Raw genomic sequence first — 25,719 nt, 5'->3', positions numbered from 1 at the left:
CTTCGAGTCTGTCTTCGAATCTGATAGTGCTGGCCATTGGAGAAATGTGATGTAGTATATAACCTTGTTCTTAAATTATTCACAAAATTGAATAGCCTCAAGTTCGATCAATGTGGCTCTGATACCATGTAAATGTTATTGCAATTTCCAATTTAATGAACAAGTTATATGCAAGGTGGTGTATTTAAGATTTTGGTATTATGACTATGACAATAATATTGTTGTCTTTCTTTTGCTGCAGGTATGGAGGATGAACATGTATCGATTTCAATGTCATCCCCTTTCTTTTGAATGATGCATATATAGTAAGGTAGTCACAATCAAGTGGCACCTTGATCGGACATGTCTTTTAGACATGTCCGACCAAGATGTCACCTGGTCGTGACTCTTACAAATGTCAACCGATCCACTCGGTTCTATAATAACTAATCGGTGCCATTGTAAATGATAATAGATCGATATAAACGCACCCGATTAATGAATCGATATCAAAGCAAACAAGCCCGATAACTAATAGCATTACATATGCTATTGGGTTAATACCCCGATAGTATATTAATGCCGATTCATAAATGAATCGACATTAATATGCTATCGGGTTACTAGCCCGATAGCATTTAGATCGACGCTTAACTATGTTAAGCAAGTCGTCGATCTAATCCATCTTTATCCAATGTCAATATCATAATCATGATCAATGTTACAGTTTGATAAACATATTTAGTTCGGAAAGCATAAATCAGATAATCTAATAGCATAGATGAGTAAACCAAAACAGAATATGGGAGATTAACGGGTCAGGAAAGTCTTATCTTGCAGAAGCTACTAATGCATTAACAAAATTGAGGGCACCTTCAAGTCTATCCTCTACTTTCAAACCTCTAACCATCTTGCAAAACTAAAACAGTAAACTGGAAGTGAAGGGCAACTAATAATCTGATTATTTGAATGAACCTAAAGCTCAGATGCCATGTTAATTTGAAGCAATCAAATGTTAATTTAAGAAATTAGATTATAATCAAACTGTGAATAAACAGTAACAATAATAAACACAAGACACCAATACCCTGGGAAAACCTCCCTCTTGGAGGTGAAAAACTCAGCCTTTCAATATGATATGTATTATCTGAAATGTAGACAATTTACAAGGCAATGACTTATCTCAAATTGTTGTTCAAGATATCGATGATGAATGCAGCCCTTCATTAACAGCGGATGATTAGGAGGAGGAGCAGATGTCTAGATCTGATTCGCAGAACAGACCTTATGAAGATCTTTGACAACTTCGCCACACACAATCAACCTTGAAGAGTTTGCACAATCGCCTTATACAAGTTCGCATGAGGAAGGATCGTTGCTAGGAGAGCAGATAGCATTTGATGATATGATTGACTAATGGCTTCATTTGCTGTTATATTTATATCCATCTTAGTGCCAACCCTCATGTCGGCTTACATTGATTCATTGTACCCTCAAGTCGGTTTGCATTGATTATTGAATTATATTATATTGTCATTGTAATTGCCTCCCACGTTACATTTGGGTCCAGCCCAATAACACATTTAATTGAGATGATACATACTTTAATTGTCATTGATAACATTAAAATTCGATAATCAGGTATCCGAACTAGCTAATATTTTCAACAATATTTGCCGAGTATTTTTCAGATTTCATTCAATGGAAGAAACCGTACAAATCAACCCTAACAAATATATTTATATTTGTTGTTCAGACTTGTTTCATTCACACTACATAAGAGTTGTCAGACATTACAGTCAGATTTAACAAAATAGCAGACCTGGAAATGTTTTCCAACATATAAGGATGACCAAAGAAGCTACAGTCCTTTCCAGCAATGACGATGCCAAATCAACAGAGCTGTCCACCATAAATGCGGCCCCAAGTCACCGTTTCCAGCACTGGTACGTCACCTACAATGCACAAGAGTTAGCTGCATTCCTGTACGAATCTCGTTGGCTCTCCCTTAACTTGTACGTCCCTGTCCAAATGTGTTTCAGATTGGTACGAATTGGTACTGAGGGATTGTATATGGAAAACAGCTTGTATGTATGAGTTCACAGCCTTATACGAACTCAGCAAATCGTCTAACTGGTGCGGCTCAGACCCTGGGTTGTTCCCATCTTGTACGGCATATATGGCTCTCCTAACTGAAACAACTCTAACAGCCACAGTTCGAATCCCAGCAAGGAAATCTCAGTCACATCAGCAATAACTCTCTTTATCAAAACCCTCCTAGCAGCTAGAATTTGACAAAGAAATTAACATAAATCTTCAGCAATATGTTTTACCTTGAAAGCTCAATCTACGATCCTCCTGATTGTGTCTTCGAAGAGAGAAGAGGATGCTGGTATAGAGGGATTTCGTCCTCTAGACCCAAGAAATCGGACCTCCAAGAAGTCCAACAGCATCACAATAACATATATCCAAACATGCTCAAGAATGAGCTCTTCAATTCATTTTATAACTTCATCTTGGAAGTTGCTCGTCCGCCTTGCCAATGTGGGATAAATAACTTTTCCTTTATTTTATTTCCCCCTTTTAGTCACCCACTTAAGAGAATCTTTAATAAATATAAAGAAACATTAACTTATGTCTCCCAAGTAGCCCTTTATAAAATCACTTTATAGATTAAACTTCTTTTTTGAGCTCCAAAAATGATCTCTTCATTAAAATAATGAAAATTTGATATGCAAGGTCCCCGTTTTGTGCTTCCAAGATTTAAAACTCCTTCCCCCGATTCCGACGAGCTATCACACTAAGGTGCATTTCAAATATTTTAATTATTTTTTTGCAAACTTAGTAAAATACTTAAAAATAAACTATTAATGCACCAATTTGACGAAGATTGTCAAAAAGCATTGGAATCGAAATCTGATTGTACTAGAGTGACCCTGATGAACAATAACGACAAATGGAGCCAATCAGGTGACATACTATAAATATACACTCCCTCAAAGAATCTTAGAGCCCAAACCAAAAGCTGCAAATGACATTTGAAAGCGTCATGTGACTTCTCAAAAACAATTGAGCTCACTAGTAACACCAAATTACCCCCCTGAACATGCTAACACAAACCGAATAAGTCAGCAACAACTAAACTGCTAGAGAAATGGAAAATGGGGACATTACATTTTCCTATGTTTTTTAATGAATGCCAAAAGCAAAAGATAAAATCACGCTTGAAAGTGTCCTCAAGCTTCTCAGCTATATAGACTTTCATTGCTTGATCATTAGATTGTTTCGAAGCATACACAGATTCAATAGAGCTTCAAAATGAGTACCCTATATATGACAATTACACCTTTTCGTCAATGACTACTCCCACTCTATACAATTTATGACATAAATTTAACCCCCATTTTAGTAGGGATATTAGCTTAAGTCCATACACAAGGTAAATTATACAACAAGGCTAAGAAAGCTATCAAACATTCACAACATGGAGCACACACAAAGCATGCATGCAAAATACATAGGATGCACATAAGACACGTTAAAAACACTCAAGACAAATGGAAGACACGCAAGACACAAAGCATACATGCAAGAGACGCAAATTACACACTAGTCATATAGAAAATACATAAGACATAAAGCAAACACACCAGGCATGAGGTAGACACATAAGACATAAAAGGCATTTAGGTAAGGAAAACAAAGATTCCAAGTTACGTAAAGTATAGAGCGGCAAAGTCGAAGCACCTCAAACATTTATAACATGAAGCAGACACAAAGCATACAAACAAAACATATAGGATGCACATAAGACATATAAGACAAATGGAAGACACGCAAGAAACAAAGCAAACAAATAGGATGCACATAAAATACATTCAAGACACACAAGAAACAAAGCATACATGCAAGACACGCAAAAGACACATAAGTCACATAGAAAATAAGGAAAACATGGAGCAAACACACAAGGAATCAAGTAGACACATAAGACGTAAAATGCATTTCAGTAAGACAAACAAAGATTTCATGCTAGGTAAAGTATAGAACAGCAAGCCTAAGGAAGCTATCAAACATTCATACCATGGACCAAAAGAAAACCATAGAAGCAAAATATATAGGATGCACATAAGACACATTGAAGACACACAAAACACAGAGCATACACATAGGATGAACATAAAACACAATGAAGACACGCAAGATACAAAACATGTATGCAACGCACATAGAAAACACATAAGCACAAAGAAAACACACTGAAAACGAAGTAGACTGTAATGTCCCCCAAATGAATATAATAAATATGTCATAATAATGACATAATATTAATTACTTTTTATATTAATATTCTAAATGGAGGATTAATATAAGTAATTAATATTGTTATCTCGTAATGAATATTATTATCTTTTAATGAATAAAAGTAGTTCAAAAAACTACTTCGACGAGGAATAAAAGAGACATGGCAGAAGCTTTTGGGGATATGCTTGGAAGAAGATATTCAAAGTGATAGAATCCGAATTGGATTTGTTGAAACAAATTCTCCTTTCGTTAGGGAAAATCCTGGCCTATTGTTGGTTATGTGAGGCGTGAACAGTAGGATAGAGTCCGCCTGGTAATCAATGTCGAGGTATACTGCGTGAGTTCCCGAAGGTTTGCGTAAACTTTATGTTCATGTCGGGATGTATTGTCGATGCACAGCGAAGGGAATGATTTCCGCAAGCAGAGCAAAGAGTGATTGCCGAGTGTGTCAAGTGTGAGAACGCGATACAGCACGAACCTGTGAACTCCGAAGCAATGACGGGGTGTTTCCAGAACGCAAGGTAGAGACCCGGACATAACACGAACTGTGAATTCAAGTGCAGTAACAAGATACACCACCGATACTTATTGATTTGTGGTCGTGATCAAGGGTCCCGATATCGGGAGTGATGCTGTTGGTGCAACTACACTCAGAACCGTGGCGGGAATACGAACCAGCGTGTTAACCATTCCAGAAAGGGTAGCGGACTTGCAGTGCTGGAGGAAACAGCGGGACATTGGAATCCCCTATGCTGGTCTATTTGCCTATCAATGTGCCAGTCACATTTCCGGAGGACCTCTGCAACAAGTTAACACTGCACTATAGCGCATTACAGGTGCACTATGACAGCATTAAACAAATTACAATATTGAATGTGTGAAAATGATTGCTAAATTAATGCAAGTTGATCAGTATGTTAGAAGGTTAATTTTGGATGCATGAATTTCACTACTAAATGGAAGTCATAGTCAAACAATTGAATTCAATGCTATTTATCTCCAAATCTAGACATACACATTTATCTACACTTAGTCCTAGACAGAAATTTCACAGTTTACACATTTATCTACAACAAATCCTAGTCAGGAATTTTACAGTGGTATCAGAGCATTTGAATCTTGCCAGCTTGTAGGATATTGAGATTTCACGAAACTTAATGCATAGTTGAGTATGCACCTGGGGAATTATAATTTCCGAAGTACTAGGGCCCGTCAAAACAAATTTCCAAACTCTCCCTTAGCACAAAATAGTTCATCAATTCCATTTGAGATTGAAGATAGTCACACCGAAACTGATGAGGAAATTATTTTTGAAACCAACATGGGAGACCCGGATAACAATAGGGACTTATTGGCTGCATTAATTAGAAGTCAGCAAGATATGCAAGATAATGTTAACAGAACGACCAATTTGATGACCCAGTTTATGGCCAATAATATAAATCAGCACCAAAATAATGGAAGGCAGAATAATCAACATCAAAATAATGGGGGAAACAATGGGGTAGAGATGAACAGTCAGTCAACAATCAGCCAAAAAGAACAGGAACAGCTAGACCATTTATGTCCACATTTACTGCTAGAAACCAACCACCTGAACATGAACCTACAATAAGAGAAATACAAGAAGAAATACATCAGGATTGGTTAGGTTCCAGAGAAGAATTCAGGACAACAATGACATTTAGAGAATACTTAGATGTCAGAATGAAACATAGGCCAAGAGCACAGCGAGGAAACAACAGTGAATTGCAAAGGAAAATTGGACAAATGTCCATTCCTTATTTTGATGGTTTAGGTAAGACAACTGCTCGGGCTTGGGTGCAAAAATTAGACACATACTTCCAGTTAAACCCTATGATGGAAGAGAAGGCAATTAAATATGTTGCGTTACATCTTGACGGTGTAGCACATGAGTGGTGGCATCATGGACAAATAACCTTGGGTCACAATTTGATAGGTACTTATGTTGAGTTCACTGAGAAACTTATTGATAGGTTTGATTCTAAAGATCCTGAATTACATCTTAAAGATTTGACTCAACTTAAGCAAACTGGAACTGTTGAACAATACATTTCTAAATTTGAAAAATGGGTTGTCTTAGTTACTGAAATTTCAAAAAGACACAAGATTGTAATATTTATAGATGGATTGTCTAATTCCCTCAAAGGTTGGGTTAAGTCCTTAAACCCCCTTACTTTACAAACAACTGTCAAAAGAGCAAGAGAATTGGAACCATATTCAAAAGGAAAAAATTTTAACAAAGGACCACCTCCTAAACCAGAAAAAGACAAACAACCTTTCAACAAAGATGATTTCCCTAAAAACAGGCTAGATAAAAAGGAATGAGAAGAGCTCAGAAGGAAAAAACTATGTTTCAGTTGTAGGGAAGCATGGCAGCCTGGACTCAGATGTTTAGGAAAGGGGAAAATTCATTATGTTGAGGTTATGTCTGACAGTGAGGATGAAGAGAATGTTGATCCTAACATAGAACAAGCACCATCGAACACTGAATCAGAAACAAGTACCAAACAAAGAGAAGGATTAATAGCATCCATGATAGGAACCCCACACTATAATATTTTCAGAGTTAGAGGAGTTTTGAATGGACAGCGTGTAATTGTTATGCTTGATGGTGGTTCTACACATAATTTTATAGATGCAGCACTTGTGGAAAAACGTGGGTTGCAGACTGAAAATCATGACAGATTTGATGTTGGAGTAGCAGGTGGAACTATTTTGTCTAGCACTCATAAAGTTCCTAAATTGAATATTACTCTTGGCAATTACACTGTTACTAATGATTTCTATGTGATTGATTTGGCTGACACTAATGTTGTCTTGGGCATACAGTGGATGGATTTGGTGACACTATCTAGAAGGCCTGAAATAAATGCATTGTCTGTAATAACAGCCGATTGGAAATCTCTATTGCTGGTGGAGTATTCTAAGGATTCTTTTACTTGTGATTTGTTAGATGGCAATACACAAGATGATAAATATAAGGTGGTTAATGATGTTATCTACTTCAAAGACAAAATTTATTTGATTCCAGGATCGAAGTTGAAAGAGAAAATCCTCCAATCAGTGCATGATGTTCCTTTAGCAGGACATCCGGACTACTTCAAAACTTACCGGTAGATAAGAGAAAGATTCACGTGGACAAGACTAAAGAATGATGTCCTTCGCTATGTCAAAGAATGCATCACTTGTCAACAAAATAAAGCAGAGCATACTTATCCTGCAGGTCTATTGTAGCCTTTGCCTATACCGGAACAGAAATGGGAAAGTATATCTATGGATTTCATTACAGGTTTACCACAATCTCAAGGTAAAGATTGCATTTTTGTCGTGGTTGATAAATTAACTAAATTTGCACATTTCTTATCTATCACTACAGAATTCACAGTTGTCCAACTTGCAGAACTATTCTTTCATGAGGTGTTCCGTCTACATGGTTTGCCAAAAAATATCATCAGTGACCGTGATAGCAGATTTTTGAGTATATTTTGGGGGGAACTTTTCAAATTGATAGGTACCGAGTTAAATCACAGCACGAGTTATCATCTACAAACCGATGGACAGACAGAAATAGTGAACAAATGGATTGAGGGTTACCTTCATAATTATGTGTCTGGTCATCAGAAAGCATGGGTCCGTTGGCTATATTTGGGTGAATACTGCTATAACACTACATATCATATATCTATCGATATGACTCCTTTCAAAGCACTATATGGATATGATGCACTTTCTCTTATTGATCTAGCTTTTGATCAAAGTAATGTTCCCCAATCTCATGACATGCTTCAGGAATACCTAGATATATTGAGAGCACTTAAGGAAAATTTGCAACGTGCTCAGAATAGACAGAAAATTTATGCAGATAAGAAGCGTGTTGAACGCCACTTTGAAATTGGTGACTTGGTGTACCTCAGATTACAACCTTATAGGCAGTGGTCTCTCAAACGGAGCGGGGCTGAGAAATTGAAGCCTCGCTTTTATGGACCATACACGGTGAGTCGGAAAGTTGGCGCAATGGCATATGAATTGGATTTACCTGAAGAAAGAAGAATACATAATGTATTCCATGTCTTGTCTCAAAAAGGCTCTGGGTCAGCAAGTGACAAGATCAGAAAACTTACCACCATTGAACGAAGAAGGGAAATTAGAGATGATTCCCGAAGTGATTTTGGACATTCAAGACCGACATTTGCGGAATAGGACAATAAGAGAATATCTCATTAAGTGGCAGAGTTTACCAGTGGATGATGCTACTTGGGAAAATGAACAGATTCTTCAACATCCTAGATTGCAGTTGCTTGTGGGCAAGCAACATTGCGCAGGGGAGACCGTAATGTCCCCCAAATGAACATAATAAATATGTCATAATGATGACATAATATTAATTACTTTTTATATTAATATTCTAAATGGAGGATTAATATAAGTAATTAATATTGTTATCTCGTAATGAATATTATTATCTTTTAATGAATAAAAGTAGTTCAAAAAACTACTTCGGCGAGGAATAAAAGGGACATGGCAGAAGCTTTTGGGGATATGTGAAAGATCCCTAATGCATCCCCTTCCTAATCTGCTGTAGTTTTTAAATTAATAAACCATATTTTCTTGTGTTTCCTTTGATGGTTTTAGAGAATAGATAGAAGTTGCAGAAGGTTTGTTTATTTTTGTGTTTTTGATAGTTTTTCAACAAGTAATAATTGAAGAACAAGTACATGAAAAGACTATTGGAAATAAATGTTCATACACAGCCAAATCAGAATCGTACCAAGCAGATTTCTGATTATTTAAATCAAATAATTATCTAGAGAGTGATTCCAAACAATTCCAGGAAGATTACAATAACAATGAGTCCAACCTGGATGAAGAGTGAATACTGTAATCAAGAAGGAGGCTACGACAAAGATCCAAAGCTCTTACATAGCTTCACATGCGAAGAGAAATGGCTGCAAAGTACAGCCGTACGGCTGTTAGGTGATGCCAAGCTGAAAACCCCAATCTCCACGCTGAACCCTAACTCTGTTCACTGAATCCTCCAGAAAAGATGTCATACCAACTCTAAGGCACTGAAAACTGAATGCAAGAACCAAATAACCACTGTGCTGGGGGCTACGTCCCAGACAGGCAAGACCCTGGGGTTTCCGTCCCAGATGCTGAATCGCTCTCCAGAGCAAATTCTCCAAATCAAAGATGAAATGTGTAAAAGATGCTTGATAATTAGGTTACCATCTCCTTATAACTCCTTCCCTCTAGCTCGAACCCTAAAAGTGTATGAAAAGTGCGCTTGGGCTTATAAAGTTTTATTTCTCATTTTTTAGTCACCAAGTATAGAGAAAATGCCACTTTTTTAATATAAAAGAATTCAGTTCATCAAAAGGGTCCCTAACAAATGGGAAACATTTAGAAAAGTTCAAGACCTTTCCAACGAGCTATAACACATGGGCATATGCATCCAAATGAAGCCAAAAACCCCTTATTACTCCAAAATGGCTATAAACATAGCCTTATTTAATTAATTAAACACTAACTTAGGAAATATTTAAATATATTAAAAATATAACCCAAATAGTTGCAGAAGGCTCAAATGACTCCAAAAGCCTGAAACGGAACCTGCCACCTGTCTATGACTGAAGTCGGAAATCATGGATCCACTGGCAATCTTATCCCTAAAATCTAGGGATGCTCCTAGAAACTAGGAAACATACCCAAATCTTCTGAAACTGAAACCAAGGAATAGTCTCCTGGAAACCCAACCCTACATAATGTCATAACCTCCTAAATAGTAGGAGTAGCCTCCACAAATGTAGGAATTGCCTCCTAAAATTAAGGAACTGCTCCAAACTAGTCTACTATTGCCAGAACGCCAAATGCCAAACACTAAATATCCTCACTGAGTCTCTATCCACCACTGTCAACCTACAAGACCCCATAATAAGCTGACTCACATGTCTCTACTAGACAGAGCTAAAGAGGGGACATGACAATATGCTTGGAAGAAGATATTCAAAGTGACAGAATCCGAATTGGATTGTTGAAACAAATTCCCCTTTCGTCAGGGAAAATCCTGGCCTATTGGTGGTTACGTGAGGCGTGAACAGTAGGATAGAGTCCGCCTGGTGATCAATGTTGAGGTATACTGCATGAGTTCCCGAAGGTTTGCGCAAACTTTATGTTCATGTCGGGATGTATTGTCGATGCACAGCGAAGGGAATGATTTCCGCAAGCAGAGCAAAGAGTGATTGCCGAGTGTGTCGGGTGTGAGAACGCGATACAGCACGAACCTGTGAACTCCGGAGCAATGACGGGGTGTTTCCAGAACGCAAGGTAGAGACCCGAACATAACACAAACTGTGAATTCAAACGCAGTAACAGGATACACCACTGATACTTATTGATTTGCGGTTGTGATCAAGGGTCCCGATATCAGGAGTGATGCTGTTGGTGCAACTACACTCAGAACCGTGGCGGGAATACAAACCAGCGTGTTAACCATCCCAGAAAGGGTAGCAGACTTGCAGTGCTGGAGGAAACAGCGGGACATGGAATCCCCTGTGCTGGTCTATTTGCCTATCGATGTGCCAATCACATTTCCGGAGGACCTCTACGACAGGTTAACACTGCAATATAGCGCATTACAGGTGCACTATGACAGCATTAACCAAATTACAATATTGAATATGTGTGAAAATGATTGCTAAATTAATGCAAGTTGATCAGTAAGTTAGAAGGTTAATTTTGGGATGCATGAATTTCACTGCTAAACGGAAGTCATAGTCAAACAAATGAATTCAATGCTATTTATCTGCAAATCTGGACATACACATTTATCTACACTTAGTCCTAGACAGAAATTTTACAGTTTACACATTTATCTACAATAAATCCTAGTCAGGAATTTTACATAGACGCATAAGACATTAAAGACATAGGATACATATAAAAGACATTAAAGACACGCAAGACAAAAAGCATACACATAGGTTGCACATAAAACACATTGAAGACACGCAAGACACAAAGCATACATGCAATACACGTAGAAGACAAATAAGTCGCATAGAAAATACGCAAGACACAGACCAAACACACCAAGTATGAGATAGACAAATAAGACATAAAAGGCATTTAAGCAAGACAATCAAAGATTCCATGTCAACTAAATAATAGAGAAGCAAGGCTAAGACGCCTACCAAACATTCATAATATGAAGCTGACACAAAGCATACACACAAAACGCATAGGATGCACATAAGACACACGTTGAAGACATGCAAGACAAATGGAAGACACACAAAACACAAAGCATACAAATAGGATGCACATAAAACACATCAAAGACATGCAAGACACAAAGCATTCATGCCACACACGTAGAAGAACCTAAGTTACAGAGAAAATATACAAGACATGGAGCAAACACACCAAGCATTAGGTCGACACATAAGACATGAAAGGCATTTCAATAAGACAACCGAAGATTCAAAGAAACAGGTAAGGAGACATGAAAATGAAAAGTATTCTCAATACCAAACATAATCCACAATATATAGCAACCACGCTAGGAACTTAATCAATGTTAGACACACAAGACAAGTGGAAGATGTGGAAGACAAATGGAAGAAACGCAAGACAAAATGCATAAATGCAAGACACGTAGAAAACACATTAGTCACATATGAAATAGGCAATACATGGAGCAAACGCACCAAGCATGAGGTAGACAAATAAGCCATGAAAGGCATTTAGGTAGCACAAACAAAGATTCCAAGTTTGGTAAAGTATCGAGTAGCAAGGAAAAGGCACCTCTCAAACCTTCATAACATGAAGCACAAACAAAGCATACACGCAAAACACATAGGATGCACATCGGACACGTTGAAGACACGTAAGTAAAATGGAACACACGCAGGACATAAAGCATGCACATAGGATGCACATAAAATACATTGAAGACAAACAAGAAACAAAGCATACACACAAGACATGTAAAAGACATATAAGTAACATAGAAAATAAGCAAAGTATGGAGCAAACACAGAACGCATCAGGTAGACAAATAAGACGTGAAATGCATTTAAGTAAGAAACAAAGATTTCATGTAAGGTAAAGTATCAAGCAAAGCTAAGAAACCTATCAAACATGCATACTATGAAGCATATCCAAAGAATACACGCAAAACATATAGGATGCACATAAGACACATTGAAGACATGCAAGACAAATGGAAGACATGCAAGACACAAATCACACACATAGAATGCACATAAAACACATTGAAGACATGTCAAACACATAGGATGCACATAACCAAGTAGCAGACACACCAGCAATGAGGTAGATGCATAAGACATGAAAGACATTTAAGAAAGATACACAAAGATTCCAAGTCGTGTAATATATAGAGCAGCAAGGCGGCACCTATTGAACATTCATAACATCAATCAAACACAACATACACACAAAACACATAAAATACGTTGAAGACACGCAAGACAAAAGCCATACACATAGGATCAACATAAAACACATTGAAGAGACGCAAGACACAAAGCATACATGCAAGACACGTAGAAGACAAATAAGTCGCATAGAAAATATGCAAGACAGAGACCAAACACACCAAGCATGAGATACACAAATAAGACATGAAAGGCATTTAAGTAAGACAATCGAAGATTCCATGTCAAGTATAGAACAGAAAGCCTAAGATGTTTATAAAAAATTCCTACTATGAAGCAAACACAAAGCATACACACAAAACACATAGCATGCACAGAAGACACGCGTTGCAGACATGCAAGACAAATGGAAGATACGAAACACAAAGCATACAAATAGGAAGCACATAAAACACATCGAAGACACAAAGAATTCATTTGACACACATAAAAGAACCTAAGTCACAGAGAAAATATGCAAGACATGGAGCAAACACACCAACCATTACGTCGACACATACGACATGAAAGGCATTTCAGTAAGACAACCAAAGATTCCAAGAAAGCAGGTAATTAGAAATCACAATGAAAAGTATTTTCAATACCAACCATAATCCGCAATACATAGCAACCACGTTAGGAACATAATCAATGTTAGAAACACAAGACAAATGGAAGACATGTAAGATTAAAGGAAGGGACAAAGCATAAATGTAAGACACGTAGAAAACACATTAGTCACATATGAAATAGCTAATACATGGAGCAAACAGATCGTGCATCGGGTAGACAAATAAGCCATGAAAGGCATTTAGGTAACACAAACAAAGATTTCAAGTTTGATAAAGTATAGAACAGCAAAGAAAAGACACCTCTCAAACATTCGTAACATGAAGCACAAACAAAGCATACACGCAAAACACATAGGATGCACATAAGACACGTTGAAGACAAGTAAAACAAATGGAAGATACGCAAGACAAAAAGCATACACACAAGATACACATAAAATACATTTAAGACACACAACAAACAAAGCATATATGCAAGACACGTACAAGACAAATAAGTCACACACAAAGTAAGCAAGACATGGAGTGAACACACAATGCATCAGGTAGACAAATAAGACGTGACATGCATTTAAGCAACACAAAAAAAAGATTCTATCTCAGGTAAAGTATAGAGCAGCAAGGATAAGGAACCCATCAAACATGCATACCATGAACCATATGCAAAGCATACACGTAAAACATATAGGATGTACATAAGACACATTGAAGACATGCAAGACACAAAGCATACACATAGCATGCACATAAAACACATTGAAGACACGAAAGACACAAAACATGTATGCGAGACACATTGGATGCACATAACTAGGGAGAAAACACACCAAGAATGAGGTAGATGCATAAGACATAAAAGACATTTACATAAGACAAACAAAGATTCCAACTCAAGTGATGTATACAGCAACAAGGCTCAGGCACCTATTGAAAATTCATAGCCTAAAGCAAACACACAGCATACACGGAAAACACATAAAATACATTTAAGACATGCAAGATAAAAACCAAACACATAGGATGCACATAAGACACATTGAAGAGACGCAAGACACAAAGCATTCATGCAAGACACATAGAAGACACATAAGTCACATAGAAAATACACAAGAAACACACCAAACAAACCAGGAATGAGATAGACAAATAAGCCATTAAAGGCATTTAAGTAAGACAATCAAAGATTCCATGTCAAGAAAAGTATACAGCAGCAAGCCTAAGACATCCATAAAACATTCGTAATATGAACCAAACACAAAGCATACATGCAAAACACATAGGATGCACATAAGACACACGTTGAAGACATGCAAGACGAATGGCAGACACACAAACCAGAAAGCATACAAATAGGAAGCACATAAAACACATCGAAGACACGCAAGACACAAATAATTAGCACCACACACATAGAAGAACCTAAGTCACAAAGAAAATATGCAACACATGGAGAAAACACAACAGGCATTAGATCGTCACATAAGACATGAAAGGCATTTTAGTAAGACAGCCAAAGATTCCAAGAAAGCACATAAGTAGACATCACAATCAAAATTATTCTCAATACCAACCGTAATCCACAATGCATAGCAACCATGTTAGGCTCTTAATCAATGTTGGACACACAAGACAAATGGAAGACATGTACGACAAATAGAAGACACCCAAGACACAAAGCATACATGCAACACACATAGAAAACACATCAGTCACATACGAAATAGGCAATACATGGAGCAAACACAACTTGCATGAGGTACCTGGTAGACAAATAAACCATGAAAGGCATTTAGGTAATACAAACAAAGATTCCAAGTTTGGTAAAGTATAGAACAACAAGGAAGAGACAGATTTCAAACATTCATAACATGAAGCACAAACAAAGCATACACGCAAAACACATACGTTGCACATTAGACATGTTGAAGACACGTAAGACAAATGGAAAATGGGCAAGACACAAAGCATACACATAGAATGCACACAAAATACATTGAAGACACACAAGAAAGAAAGCATACATGCAAGACACATACAAGACACATAAGTCACATGCAAAATAAGCAAGACATGGAGCGAACACACAACGCAACACGTAGACAAATAAGACATGAAATGCATTTAACTAAGAAAAACAAACATTCCATGTCAAGTAAATTATAGAGCAGCAACACTAAGGAACCTATCAAACATACATACCATGAAGCATATGCAAAACATATAGGATGCGCATAAGACACATTGAAGACACGCAAGACACAAAGCATACACATAAGATGCACATAAAACAAACTAAAGACACGCAAGACACAAAACACCTATGCAAGACAAATAGAATGTACATAAGCAAGCAGCAAACACGCCAAGAATGAGGTAGACAAATAAAAAATGAAAGATATTTAAGTAAGACAAACAAAGATTCCAAGTCAGGTAATGTATAGAGCAGCAAGGCTAAGGCACCTATCAAACATTCATCACATGAAGCAAACACATAGCATACATGCAAAACACAGAAGATACGTTGAAGACACACAAGATAAAAACCATACACATAGGATGCACATAAAACACATTGAAGACACGCAAGGCACAAAGCATACATGCAAGACAGGTAGAAGACACATAAGTCGCATAGAAAATACGCAAGACACATACCAAACACACCAGGCATGAGATAGACAAATAAGAAGTGAAAGGCATTTAAGTAAAATAATCAAAGATTCCATGTCAAGTATAGAGCAGCAAGCCTAAGACAACTATCAGACGTTCATAATATGAAGCTGACACAAAGCATACACGCAAAACACATAGGATGCACATAAGATACACGTTGAAAACATGCAACAAAAATGAAACACACACAAAACAGAAAGCATTAAAATATGAAGCACATAATACACATCCAAGACATGAAAGACAAAAGTCGTTGATGCCAAACATATAGAAGAACCTAAGTCACAGAGAAAATATACAAGGCATGCAGCACACACACACCAGGCATTAGGTAGACTCATAAGACAAGAAAGGCATTTCAGTAAGAACTCCAAACATTCCAAGAAAGCAGATAAGGAGACATCACAATGATAAGTATTCTCAATACCAACCGTTATCGGCAATAAATAGCTACAACATTAGTAACTTAATCAATGTTAGAAACACAAGACAACTAGAAGACATGCAAGACGAATGAAAGACGCGCAAGACACAAACCATACATGCAAGACACGTAGAAACCACATTAGTCAAATATGCAATAGGCAATACATGGAACAAACACACCGGGCATGAGGTAGACAAATAAGCCATGAAAGGCATTTAGGTAAGACAAACAAAGATTCCTCGTTTGGTAAAGTATAGAGCAGCAACAAAAAGGCACCTCTCAAACATTCATAACATGAAGCACAAACAAAGCATACACGCAAAACACATAGCATGCACATAAGACATGTTGAAGACACGTAAGCCAAATAGAAGACACACAAGACACAAAGCATACACATAGGATGCACATAAAATACATTGATAACACACAAGAAACAAAGCATACATGCAAGACACATACAACCCACATAAGTTGCATAGAAAATAAGCAAGACATGGAACAAACACACAAGGCATCATGTAGACAAATGAGACGTGAAATGCATTTAAGTAAAACAAACAAAGATTCCATGTCAAGTAAAGTATAGAGCAGCAAGGCTAAGGAACCTCTCAAACATGCATACCATGAAGCAATTGCAAAGCATACATTGAAAACATATAGGATGCACATAAGACACATTGAAGACACGTATTAGAAATGGAAGACACGCAAGACACAAAGCATCCACATAGAATGCACATAAAACACATTGAAGACACGCAAAACACATAGGATGCACATAAGACAGACTGAAGACACATAAGACAAATAGAACACACACAAGACACAAAGCATACACATAGGATGCACATAAAATACATTAAAGACACAAAAGAAACAAAGCATACATGCAAGACGAATACAACGTAGATAAATCACATACAAAATAAGCAAGACATCGAACGAACACACGAGTCATCGGGTAGACACATAAGACGTGAAATGCATTTAAGTAAGACAAACAAAGATCCCATGTCAGGTAAAGTATAGAGCAGAAAGTCTAAGGAAGCTATCAAAATGCATACCATGAAGCAAATGCAAAGCATACACGCAAAACATATAGGATGCACATAAGACACATTGAAGACACGTAAGAGAAATGGAGGACACGCAACACATAAAGTATACACATAGAATGCACATAAAACACATTGAAGACACACAAGACACAAAACATTTATGCAAGACACATAGGATGCACATAAGCAAGGAGCAAACACATGAGAAATGGGGTAGAGGTATAAGACATGAAAGACATTTAAATAAGACAACCAAAAATTCCAAGTCAGGTAAAGTATAGAGCAGCAAGGCTAAGGCACCTATCAAACATTCATATCATGAAGCAAACACATAGCATACACACAAAACACATAAGGCATGTTCAAAACACACAAAACAAATGGAAGACACGCAACATACAAAGTATACACATAGGATGCACATAAAACACATTGAAGACACGCAAGACACAAAGTATACGTGCAAGACACATAAAAGACACATAAGTCCCATACAAAATACGCAAGACATAGGTGAAACTCACTAGGCATGAGATAGACAAACAAAACTTAAAAACATTTAAATAAGACAAACAAACATTCGATGTCAAGTAAAGTATAGAGCAGCAATGCTAAGACGTTTGTCAAACATTCCTAATATGAAGTAGACAAAAAGCATTAATGCAAAACACATAGGATGCACATAAGACGTGTTGAAGACATGCAAAACAAATGGAAGACACACAAGATGCAAAGCATACACATAGGAAGCACATAAAACACATCGAAGACACACAAGACGTCGCATAAAAAACATGCAAGACATGGACCAAACACACCATGCATTAGGTGGACACATAAGACATGAACCAAATTTCAGCAAGACAAACAAAGATTCCAAGAAAGTAGGTAAGGAGACATCAGTATGAAAAGTATTCTCAATACCAACCGTAATCACCAAAACATAGCAAACACGTTAAGCAACTTTATCAAGACAAAAACATATACATATAATAAACACATACAACAAGACACACATATGAAAGAGCTTGAACAAATAAAATGCAGAAATATGAATGATGCAAAAAAATGACGGGTCAATGACTAACAACAAAGTCATCACAAACTAGCAAGCCACAATATACTAGGTGATCAAGGTGGTACTCATATGTACCATTGCCAAGCAAGTTGTATTATGTTTGGTGATTCATTCACCGCCAAAGGCTCAGTTCATCTCCCTCAATAGATTGTTCTGCTCGAGTGAACCAACTTTGCTTCAAAAGGGTTTTTAAGAACAGGTGCTTTAAAAAACCTGTTATTGCTAGTTAGCGAATCCAATTTTCCTCAAATCCTCTCAAGCATCAATGAAAGTATTTAATTTTTATTGTGTTACAAGCATAGCTTGTTCAAAAAATGGTAAAAAATAATTGCAACTTCTAATGTACAATTTTTTACTCCAGCTCCATGCCAAAGATTTACCTTGCAAATTCCTTGGTACGTTATTTGTTCAAGTCGGGTTTGACCAACATCCATCACTTTCTAAGGCTATCATGCGTGCACAAATCAAATTGGATCAGTAGCAAGTCTTCTCTGTTGTGTTTTAAACTGAAAAACTGTTATCCTTTCGAACTTTCCCATAGGAATGAATGTAATAACCCATATCACCTCAATAAAAACAGCATCATCTCTCCAGCACATTGCTAGGGTTTAGTCTATTGGTGAAATCATGAAAACCTCCAAAGTTACTTATCCATGAATGGTGTTTAACCTAGCCTTGTGTAGGACCACATAAGTTTCTTGCAAATTTTTCGTATCTTCCCTAAACATTGGAGAAATTTAGACCTCATGATCAATTTTGTCATACTTGCTAAATTTTTGTCCTAATCTAACTATTCAGAGGCACAAAACTCTCATCTTATATTATCTTTGCTAGCTAGAATCTAATGATATGACCTTCCCTTGAAATTATATGATTTGATTATCTCCCACACTTAGAGAAGTTTTGTTGACGTGTCTAAACTCGCATTGCTGCAAACTCCATACGGCTAACGCAGAATAGAATAAACCTGCTAAGTATCCTATCCTCTCTTGAGATAAGGAAATCCCTAATGCTATTTTCTACGTTTCATCAAAGGGGATAACCTCAAGGTTTCGTTTGTCAGGTCTTGACTGTAGGATTGCTCAGTGGTTTGATGTGTTTTTGCTAGAAACACAAGGGGGACTTATGGTGAAATAGGCAATTGTTGGATGAGGTCCCCGGAACTTTAATGGTCTTGCTTATCAAATGGTTTAAGTCGGGTTGATACTATTTTCAGCAAGACTGCAGATTCTCTTGGTAAAAAAAAAAGGGGAAAAGGAGGGATAGAGAGAGAGAGAGAGAGAGAGAGAGAACTACAGAAAATTGAAATTTTAACTAAGATAGCAGATTTAGTAAACAGACAGACACCTCCAAATAACTAAATTAAGCATTACCAGCCATTTAAGCACAATACTTGCATCAATCTAGTGCGATCTTCAGGGGAAAATTGAATTTTCATGCTATTAAATACAACATCAGAACTTTGGCATTCATTTAGTGAGCATTCAATAACCAAACTAAGCATATAAAAGGTTCAGATTAACCATACAGAAGGAAAGACAATCAGCCATTCCCTAATGGTATGAACAGCGAGGATTCTATCGGATGTTTACTTAGAAAATGCTATATAAAAGAAAGAAACATAACTGAAAATTTTAAATTAGTGAAGAAGGAGACCATGCACTCACAGGGAAACTTGAAACAGTCTTAACTTTGCATTAAATCCTGTAAATTTCGCCAAAGCTTCAGCAACAATGCAAAAACTTATTACAAAATGAGGCAAAAACAGTCCCTTAAATAGGCTTTAAAAATGGATGAATGGCCAAGATCTAATCTAAACTACAGGCCTACATTCATCCATAAAACATGGCTGCCCATACCCATAAATGGGAGGTAAATATCAGCAACTACCCCAAAGGGAGTAATAACTACCCCAAAAGGTAATTAGAACCTTTCCAAAAATATTCCAAAAAGGTGCATACACATAAAATTTTACATTTAGTTGACTTGGAAGTCAAACATGACCCTTTGGCAAAAAAGTGCACTTTTCAAAATTAAAAAGGAAAAACACTTTAGGAGAGACTTTTTCTTTTCCAGCTTCACACCCCTTTTCCAGGAATTCATCCTCGTCGTGTAAATATTCTCGCCAAACGTCCCAACCTGTTGTACGTTCCTCACGAACATATTCCTGGAACCTGAGGCACAATTGGAATAGAAAACTGAATGGAGGCATAGGAGGATGGCGAATTTTATACTGCATGTCTTCAAGGTATTGGTCTACGTGCTTCAAACCATCCTTCCAGCTAGAACGATTACGCTCAAAGCACAACATGTCTGACTAGAATTGACCAGCAAAACTTAGGTCCTTAGCAGAATAGGTGATCCTATCCGTCCCTAGTCTTTCCTCCCAGTCCGGCTGTATCACTTCATCGGACAGGGCATTTTGCCATCCCGAGACCATTGATCGGAGGATCATTTTGCCGAGTTCTTGCATGGTGTTCAGACTTGTCACGCATGCATCGTGTTCTTTATCAATGATTTCTCTTGTGTCATTCTTCATGGTGATAGTCCAGTACCATTCCTTAAGAGTGTTGATGTTATAAGGATCTAGGATTGTGGATAATGTAGGAATCTATGCATGGGTCCAGAAGAGAGCTCTCATGAGGGGAAGAGTAGTGGCAGCCACTTCATGAATTCTAAGGGATTCCCTCTTTACCTCTAATACCCGGACCAGGGTGGCCTCTCGATGGGGGAATGTGGGATTCAGAAGCATCGTGTAATGGTCTCAGGAGTTGATCGATGTATCCCTCGGCCTGCTTGGCACGAGCTCAATACATGTCCTTTTCAACTGTTATCTCTTCAAGTTGCCTGAGCATGTTCTGTACTGAATCCTTGAATTCCTCCTTTTCCTGTTCCTTAGTGGCTCGTCCGATGGGGACAGTCGTGATGCTATAATCTGTCAGTGTGATCTGATCTGCTGGCTTGTCTATAGGCGGGTTGGCAATGTGAAGAGTACGGTTCCTTTGCTCATCTTTGGTCATCCTGGAATATGCCTTGGGCTTTTTCTTCCCCTTGGCTTTAGCTTGATCTATACGTGAGAAGATGTCCTCCAAATCAATGGGTGGCTTTGTGGCGGCCTTGTGCTGGGCTCGGGCAATCAACCATTCCTGAGGTACAATCTGGGCCGATGCTATTGTTAAGTTTGTACTTTGTTCTTTGATGTTTTCAGCCGACTCATCACAAATTTGCAGTTGTTCCATTACCGGAGGAGTGGAGGAGGTGTCAAGCTCTTTGCTCGCAGCAGAGTTTTCTCCCACTTCACTGAACAATTGTCTGGTGCCTTCGTGTGATGGTAGCTCTTCAGTCTTTTCGAGCTCGCGGGTCTCCTCTGTCTTTTGCTCTCCTTCAATGGTAGAGTCATCTTTGGCAGTGTTATGGAGCAGCAATTCATGGCGTCTTTGTTGGGTGGGTTCATGTACTTTGATCTCCTAAATGGATGGAATCTCTCCTTCCTCAATTTGGTTACCCGGCTCGGCTGATTGAATGACTCTTAACTCAGCATCTAGCATGTTGCGTGCGGGAGGATCATCAGCTCCAAATGCATCGATGTCACTCTGGGAAGGAGGAGCAGGTATATAATCCAATTCTACGACATCGTCGGATGAACTGGGGTCCTTTGACAATGAAGTGACCTCTGGCCTCCTAATGGGAATCTTCTCCCTTCTTATTCTCTTGGATGTCTGAGTTCCTCTGCAGGCTTTAGCCTTCTTCCTTTTCTCAAGCTTTTCAATTTCTTCCCTAGGTGCACTGGAAGTTCCCTCATCTTTAGAGGACTGAGAATCAAGGCTACCCATTAAGTGGTAAGTGAACTAAACTCCTTCATGAATTAGTCGCTCAATCTGCTGATGCAACCATTGGTTGGTATATCTTGTTGGGGCTGCCATGACTGCCTCAAAATCAATGATCGAGTCTTGCGACCAATCAACGCCTAGTAAAAGATGCCTTACTACCTCAAATTCCCGGACTTGCAGACAATTCCCTGAATCTGTGAGTTGATCTGGGACCCAACGATATTCATAGAGTCGCATTTGCTACACACTCAGCCTAGAATATTCACGCCTTCGGACCTCATAGTCATCAGAGCAGTTTTTCCAATAATCTTCAACTGACTCCTTTGCTCTATACCGCCTTTCATAGGCTCTCTTTGCCAGATTGTCGTGATCAAAGCATTTCCTTGGAAAACGCTCATGTAGGCCATAGGAGGCTAGCTCTGCGAAGGATTCCTCTGCTTGGGTGGGGGTCTTAAGATGGACATCCTGGTTGCCTATAATCATGGGGAATGTGAATCCAGCCTGCTTGTTGTCTCTGAGTAAGATGCCGACCGGACATGACTGCCTAGCGACCTCCATAAGAACTATCTTGTCGGTTGGGTACCGTGGAAGCCAGAGAGGGGCACCATCAAAGCCAGCTATCCGGATGTAGGAGAACCTCAGGAACTGGATGAACCAGGCTCCGTATCTTTGTACTAGGATAGTAGCTTGCTCTGAGAGCCTTATGTGTAATCCTCCCTGCATTAGCCTGACCAGGCGCATTGTGAAGGCGTCATTGACGCGCTCATATTGACCAACCGCATAGGCCGGGCTGTTCTTTTCTCTTTGAGCTATATCCTGATAATGCAGTTGTGGGTAACAATCATATACCTTCACCTGACCAGGCCCATTCCCAATTTCTCCTTTCATTATTAAACCTGGCAGTGGCTGGTTCCTGGTGAACATGTAGACCAAATAAAAGGTCGTAGTGAAGTACTTCTTTGTCTCGAGTTCAATTAGCTGAGCGTGGATGTTGTCGCTTATAATCAAGGCCCAGTCAAACTTGGACTTCCTAGCAAAGACTTGCTCTATGAAATAAAACATCCACTCTTCAAAGTAGTTGGATTTAGTAAGTCCCATAACCCTGTTGAGCAATGTGACCATGTCCCCATGCTCATTGTGAAAGTCACTTCTTGGGGTCTTTTTCCCAATTCTGATGCTTGGAGGTCTTCTCTCCTTGTACCACTCTTCATTGATCAGTGTTCTGCACCTGGCAGGATTCATATCATACGCCCCTTGCGCTTCATCTATAGTCGTGGTTGTGGGATTGTTTGGGAAGGGAATATCAAATGCGTCACCAATGGCCTCAGGAGTGAAGTTAGCGAGGACCGTGTCCTCAAGGAGAACCAATCTGGAACCTAGCTGGTAATGTCGAGCAACCTCTACTACTAACTCATAGTTTTGCACTGCTGGGGGAAATCCTGCTGCTTGGGCAATGCCACTTTCCATCATCTGCCTAGGCCTGCCATAGGCATTAGGGGAGAAGACTCGGCTCCTGAAATCTTGGATATCAATATGGCCTAGGTCAGTATCACCGACATTATCCCAGACACTCTGAAGTTTTGACTCCCTCAATCCCCCTCTTTGATATTGGTACTTCATCCTTTTGACTCGGCGAGGGATATCTGATTTGGATGCTCGCGATGTCTCGGCTATAGCAGGCGTCTTTGATGATTCTACCGCTGATTTAGGCATTTATCCTGCACAGTCGGATGCGGATTACAAGGCGATAAAAGGAAGCAAAGCGGGTTAGATAAAGAATATGCCAGCATTCAAGGATTAATTCAAGAATCGTATTGGGAACAGCATGATATTGTTAGCTAAAAGCTTGATTGATTTAAACCTGAATAGTTATGAAGCTTTTGATTATGGATTTATACTTAGGCATTTTCAGGATCAATTTTCAAAAATGGACAAAGCTTGAGAAATTTTCCTAAGTTTAAAAATGCAATTTCTGGTTAAATCTTAGGAGCAAATTCTAATTTCGATTGCTTTTGCATGACGCCTTATAAACGGAAAGATGTGATTCTCAAGATTTAAGCATTTTAATCAATTTTCTGCACACACATCTATCCAATTTGTAAATACTTCAGACGATCGAAAGAGGTAAAGCGTACTTACCTGGTGAAAATGGATGGCGGGAATTTGCACGATTTACCCTGCGAGAATAAATTCCAAATTTGAAAGGGAGGGTCTGCAATTTTGAATCTCAACGGTCAACTTTTAATTCAAATTTTCGTGGCTATGGTTCGAAAAGCATTTGCAATCTTTTACTTCAAATTTGGATTTGAGACTTAGCGATTTTAATTACCTTGGCGATATGGGCGATTTGCTTCAGCGATTTCTAACCTCGTGATTTATTCCAGTGATTTTGCCTTGGGCGTTTTGCAAGTTCGCACAGACCTAAGCCTTTGTCACTTCCCCCACAACGCGACTTCAACGGAATGGGGAATTTAGCAGACTTTAAACATTTCACAACTACCCTGGTCACACGAAGTTCGGAACTTAGAAGGGTTTTACAAATTCCATTCTCTGCGTTTTCTCTTATGACGCGATTTTTGGCGCTTTGAGGAGTTTTGCCAATCTTTTAAAACATTCGTGTGGTTTTATATTTGCGATTTTCGCACTTCATCCGAACTTCGGCGGATTGGGGCAATTTTCCATTTTTAAAACACCTTGCATTTTACCTCCAAATCGCGAATCTTTAGGCCTTCCAAGGAGTTTACAAACTAAAAAAAAGAAACTTCCAACTTACCCCAAAGCTCCGAATTTCAGCGATTGGGGATACTTTGTTAATCTTTTCAATATTTTCGAACCTCTTGTCAATTTCGACCCTTTTGGCCATTTTGTCAACTTTCCTAATTTTTGACATTTCACTTAAGGGGTCCGAAATTTGGCCCTTTGGGCATTTTTGCCAACTTTTCTTATTTTCGGACCTTTTGTCAATTTCGGCCCTTTTGGCCATTTTGTCAACTTTTCTAATTTTTGACATTTTACTTAAGGGGTCCGAAATTCGGCCCTTTGGGCAATTTTGCCTACTTTTCTTATTTTCGGACCTTTTGTCAATATCGGCCCTTTGGGTATTTTTGCCAAACTTTTAACTTTCTGGCATTTCGGCCTTAAGGTCTGAAATTCGGCCCTTAGCTAGGCGTTTTGGCAACTTCTTAATTTTCCTCAGCTGGCGAGAATCGCTATTCATACAAATCTCGCAAACTTATAAAAACAAACATCATGTAATCTCTCTCATCATTTTACATGAAAACTGGCGACTTTGGGTCCTCATGCGACCTTCGGACGCGTTGTTCTTTTACTTG

This window comes from Cryptomeria japonica, chromosome 3, assembly GCF_030272615.1.
Source record: "Cryptomeria japonica chromosome 3, Sugi_1.0, whole genome shotgun sequence".
NCBI classification, from domain to species: Eukaryota; Viridiplantae; Streptophyta; class Pinopsida; order Cupressales; family Cupressaceae; genus Cryptomeria; species Cryptomeria japonica.
Note: the sequence above shows the minus strand (reverse complement) of the source record.